This window comes from Mauremys mutica, unplaced genomic scaffold, assembly GCF_020497125.1.
Source record: "Mauremys mutica isolate MM-2020 ecotype Southern unplaced genomic scaffold, ASM2049712v1 000382F_np12_subseq_395142:420316_obj, whole genome shotgun sequence".
Lineage (NCBI taxonomy): Eukaryota > Metazoa > Chordata > Testudines > Geoemydidae > Mauremys > Mauremys mutica.
In genome coordinates this window covers 5034-10645 of record NW_025422930.1, presented here as the reverse complement: position 1 = coordinate 10645, position 5612 = coordinate 5034, and the positions used below count along the sequence as shown (strand labels likewise).

General features: G+C 64.2%; 1 non-coding gene across 1 annotated transcript; it reads left to right on the top strand.

Moving 5' to 3' along the window:
* The first annotated feature begins 4400 nt into the window (after window positions 1–4400).
* On the top strand, window positions 4401–4482 carry TRNAS-AGA. The gene has a single exon. It is a non-coding gene; the product is annotated as a tRNA-Ser (tRNA).
* The last annotated feature ends 1130 nt before the right edge of the window (window positions 4483–5612 follow it).

Here is a 5612-nt window from a genome sequence, read left to right as displayed (position 1 = left end):
TTCATGCCTGAGCAATATTTTTATACTCCTCCCTGGTCATTTGTCCAGTCTTCCACTTCTTGTAAGCTTCTTTTTTGTGTTTAAGATCAGCAAGGATTTCACTGTTAAGCCAAGCTTGTCGCCTGCCATATTTACTATTCTTTCTACACATGGGGATTTTTTTTCCTGCAACCTCAATAAGGATTCTTTAATCCTTTAGAGGATTGGAACTGATTTCAGTGAAGGCACGTTTGTTAGGTTTTTATGCATTTGCACAGGAAAACATTGAGTGTTTTTATTCATTTCAGGGATCCCTATTCAGTGGAACTCCTGAACATAATGGAAATGCCATTATTTTTGTTGAAGGAAGAGGTTTGTAAGAGGGCATTTGGATTTGAACCACGGACCATTTGAACTTCAGTCAAACACTCTACCACTGAGCTATACCCCCATGACTGCTGTGTAGGTAAGTCAGAGATCTTAAAGATGTTGAAGGACAGGCCCTGCCTCAGCGATCTCCTGTTCTGTTCCCAGACCACAGTGCTTTTAAAAATGGGGTTTGATTAAACTTATAGATCCATGTAAACACCACAGCTTGCACACCCACCCCCAAAGTTTCCCCCAGTGGCATAGCTACCACCTCTCGGGGAGATGGATTAACTACACGGACGGGACAGCTCTCTCCCCTCCGCTTAGAGCATCTTCATTATTTATGAGTAGGTGGGAAATAACCTCCTGAATGGACAGTAACCAATTTATCAAATATTGCTGGCTCTGCATTCAATATGGGTACCTGGTCGTATTGGCTGGGTCAGTAGGAGCATTGCCGGCAGATCCAGGGAAGTGATTATTCCCTTCTATTCGGCACTAGTGAGGCCACATCTGGAGCATTGCGTCCAGTTTTCGCCCCCCCACCCACTACAGAAACAAATTGGAGAGAGTCTAGGGGAGGGCAACAAAAATGATTAGGGGGCAGGGGACTTACGAGGGGAGGCTGAGGGCAGGGCTGCCCGGGGGGGGGGCAGGTGGGGCAATTTGCCCCCGGCCCTGCAGGGCCCCCATGAGAATACAGGATTCTAGAGTATTGCAACTTTTTTTTATGGAAGGGGCCCCCAAAATTGTTTTGCCCCAGGCCCCCTGAATCCTCTGGGCGGCCCTGCCCACTCCACCCCCTTGACTCGTTCTCCTCTCTCTCAGGCCCCACCTGTGCTCCGCCCTCACTCCCATTGGCCACTTCCCACCCCCGCTCTTCCACTGTGGCTGAGGCCTGCTGGTCCACCTTCCGCTCGCTCCTCTCCTCCCTGAAGGCCTCCTTGTGCCTCTCCACCCCCTACCCCAAGGCCTGCCCGCTGCCCCCACCTCTCTGCCCCCTCCCCTGAGACCCTCCCTGCCCACCGCCCCCACCTCTCTGCCCCTCCCCTGAGACCCGCCCTGCCCACCGCCCCCACCTCTCTGCCCCTCCCCTGAGACCCGCCCTGCCCACCGCCCCCACCTCTCTGCCCCTCCCCTGAGACCCGCCCTGCCCACCGCCCCCACCTCTCTGCCCCTCCCCTGAGACCAGCCCCGCCCACCGCCCCCACCTCTCTGCTCCCTCCCCTGAGACCCGCCCTGCCCACCGCCCCCACCTCTCTGCCCCTCCCCTGAGACCCGCCCCGCCCACCGCCCCCACCTCTCTGCCCCTCCCCTGAGACCAGCCCCGCCCACTGTCCCCACCTCTCTGCTCCCTCCCCTGACACCCGCCCTGCCCCCCGCCCCCACCTCTCTGCCCCTCCTCCGAGACCCGCCCTGGCCACCCCCCCACCTCTCTGCCCCTCCCCTGAGACCCGCCCTGCCCACCGCCCCCACCTCTCTGCCCCTCCTCCGAGACCCGCCCTGCCCACCGCCCCCACCTCTCTGCCCCTCCCCTGAGACCCGCCCTGCCCACCGCCCCCACCTCTCTGCCCCTCCCCTGAGACCCGCCCTGCGCACCGCCCCCATCATTCTGCCCCTCCCCTGAGAACTGCCCCGCCCACTGCCCCCACCTCTCTGCCCCTCCCCTGACCTCCCTCCCTGCCCACCGCCCCCACCTCTCTGCCCCTCCCCTGAGACCCGCCCTGCCCACCGCCCCACCTCTCTGCCCCTCCCCCGAGACCAGCCCTGCCCACCGCCCCCACCTCTCTGCCCCTCCCCTGAGACCAGCCCTTCCCACCGCCCCCACCTCTCTGCCCCTCCCCCGAGACCAGCCCTGCCCACCGCCCCCACCTCTCTGCCCCTCCCCCGAGACCAGCCCTGCCCACCGCCCCCACCTCTCTGCCCCTCCCCCGAGACCCTCCCTGCCCACCGCCCCCACCTCTCTGCCCCTCCCCTGAGACCAGCCCGTCCCACCGCCCCCACCTCTCTGCCCCTCCCCCGAGACCCGCCCTGCCCACTGCCCCCACCTCTCTGCCCCTCCCCCGAGGCCCGCCCTGCCCACCGCCCCCACCTCTCTGCCCCTCCCCCGAGACCCTCCCTGCCCTCGGCCCCCACCTCTCTGCCCCTCCCCCGAGACCCTCCCTGCCCACCGCCCCCACCTCTCTGCCCCTCCCCCGAGACCCTCCCTGCCCACCGCCCCCACCTCTCTGCCCCTCCCCCGAGACCCTCCCTGCCCGCCGCCCCCACCTCTCTGCCCCTCCCCCGAGCCCCGCCCTGCCCGCCGCCCCCACCTCTCTGCCCCTCCCCCGAGACCCACCCTGCCCCCCGCCCGACCTCTCTGCCCCTCCCCTGAGACCCGCCCTGCCCGCCACCCCCACCTCTCTGCCCGTCCCCTGAGACCCGCCCTGCCCACCGCCCCCATCATTCTGCCCCTCCCCTGAGAACTGCCCCGCCCACTGCCCCCACCTCTCTGCCCCTCCCCTGACCTCCCGCCCTGCCCACCGCCCCCACCTCTCTGCCCCTCCCCTGAGAACTGCCCCGCCCACTGCCCCACCTCTCTGCCCCTCCCCTGAGACCCGCCCTGCCCACCGCCCCCACCTCTCTGCCCCTCCCCTGAGACCCGCCCTGCCCACCGCCCCACCTCTCTGCCCCTCCCCCGAGACCAGCCCTGCCCACCGCCCCCACCTCTCTGCCCCTCCCCTGAGACCAGCCCTTCCCACCGCCCCCACCTCTCTGCCCCTCCCCCGAGACCAGCCCTGCCCACCGCCCCCACCTCTCTGCCCCTCCCCCGAGACCAGCCCTGCCCACCGCCCCCACCTCTCTGCCCCTCCCCTGACCCCCCTCCCTGCCCACCGCCCCCACCTCTCTGCCCCTCCCCTGAGACCAGCCCTGCCCACCGCCCCCACCTCTCTGCCCCTCCCCTGAGACCCACCCTGCCCACCGCCCCCACCTCTCTGCCCCTCCCCCGAGACCCGCCCTGCCCACCGCCCCCACCTCTCTGCCCCTCCCCCGAGGCCCGCCCTGCCCACCGCCCCCACCTCTCTGCCCCTCCCCCGAGACCCTCCCTGCCCGCTGCCCCCACCTCTCTGCCCCTCCCCCGAGACCCTCCCTGCCCACCGCCCCCACCTCTCTGCCCCTCCCCCGAGACCCTCCCTGCCCACCGCCCCCACCTCTCTGCCCCTCCCCCGAGACCCTCCCTGCCCGCCGCCCCCACCTCTCTGCCCCTCCCCCGAGCCCCGCCCGGCCCGCCGCCCCCACCTCTCTGCCCCCCCCCCACACCCACCCTGCCCCCCGCCCGACCTCTCTGCCCCTCCCCTGAGACCCGCCCTGCCCGCCACCCCCACCTCTCTGCCCGTCCCCTGAGACCCGCCCTGCCCACCGCCCCCACCTCTCTGCCCCTCCCCTGAGACCCTCCCTGCCCGCCGCCCCCACATCTCTGCCCCTCCCCTGAGACCCGCCCTGCCCGCCGCCCCCACCTCTCTGCCCGTCCCCTGAGACCCGCCCTGCCCACCGCCCCCACCTCTCTGCCCCTCCCCTGAGACCCGCCCTGCCCGCCGCCCCCACCTCTCTGCCCGTCCCCTGAGACCCGCCCTGCCCACCGCCCCCACCTCTCTGCCCCTCCCCTGAGACCCGCCCTGCCCACCGCCCCCACCTCTCTGCCCCTCCCCTGGGACCCGCACTGCCCACCTCTTTCCTCGGTCGTCTGTTGTTATTCCATGAAACATCAAGGATGGAATAAAAAGCTGAGTTTACTCACTGATGTGCTGGGGATATGGCAGGAAAGGGACTGTCTGAATGATCAAGGCAGGAAATGGACAACAATCTACAGCAACGTCATTGACCACAAACACACTCTAACCATGCTCCAGCCAGAAGGGAAATGAGCAGGAATTCTTGCAGTTCAGCCATGGACACACTTACACAATGGCACGGCAGTGTGTTTGCTAAGGGAGCTGGTCTGAGGAAACAACTGAAATCGATCACTCAGTGAGGCCAGAACTAGAGTGCAGTGAGAAACACAGCTCAACCAAGTAGTTGTGGCTGAGTGGTTAAGGCGGTGGACTAGAAATCCATCGGGGTCTCCCTGCGCAGGTTCAAATCCTGCCAACTACGGAGAAAGTTGTGGTTCTTTAGTTTCAAGGGAGCTGGGTCTTTTCTCACTCTCAAGCTGTGTCTACACTATTGGGTAATGCGGCTTTAAAGTGTTTTAATTAAACAGCTGCTGCATGTCCACACTATGCCCCTTGTGTCACCAGAGCACATCCACGCTAGAATCTTGGATGGCCACAGAGAGCAGTGCATTGTGGGTAGCTGTGCAACTGGCTGCAGGGTGCTTTGGGAAGGGTTTGCAATGCCTCATGGGCTGGTACAGCATCACATGATGCAGGTTTCTCACTCCCACCATTCCACGGGCATCTTACTAGATTGCCAGCTGCTTTTCAACTGCGGTGTGCGTGGCGGGGTAGAGACTGTGTGTGTGTGGGGAGAGGGAGTGTGAGGGAGTGTCTCGGCACACTGTCTCTATGTTCAGACAGCTGCTGCAAGCAACCAGTCCTGAGGCAGGGGGTGGGGGCAGCCCCAACATCAGCCCCCGCTTCCCTCACTGGCTCAGCTCAGCACAGCAGCCTCTGTCACACGCACACACACACACCACTGCTGCTGCTTAGCTCTGTGTCAGGGGTGCTGGAACAGGGGGTTTAGAGGGCCGTGGCCCCACCACTCTTAACTGGCTGTTAGGACAAATGATGGAGGGGGGAAAGGGGGAGTCTTGGGGGGGGAGAGGCATTCTGTGGGTGTGGCCTCGGGGGGAGGGGTGGTGTGAGTGTGGGTCCTTGGGGAAGGGTTTTCATGGGAGTGCCACAGTTCAGACAATAGTGACCCCCCCACTGTAAGGAAGCTCCCGCCGCCCCTGCTCTGTGTTCATAGCGCGGGAGAGAGCAGCGTTCCAGGGCAGTGATTTGCTCCCCGGGGCTCCACCAGGGGCGCTTGGGAGGCTGCAGGGAGCCCTGGGCCCTTTAAATCACCACCCTGGGGAAGCCGGGCCGGGCTGGCACAGCGTACCCGCTCTTGCCAGTACCCCATACCGGAATGTACCAGCTTACGTTCACTTCTGGAAGGTCCTCACGTGGATCAATAACTGGTTAAAAGCCAGGAAACAAAGGGTAGGAATAAATGGACAGTTTTCAGGATGCAAACAGGTAACTAGTGGTGTCTGTACTGGGACTAGTCAACGTATTCATAAA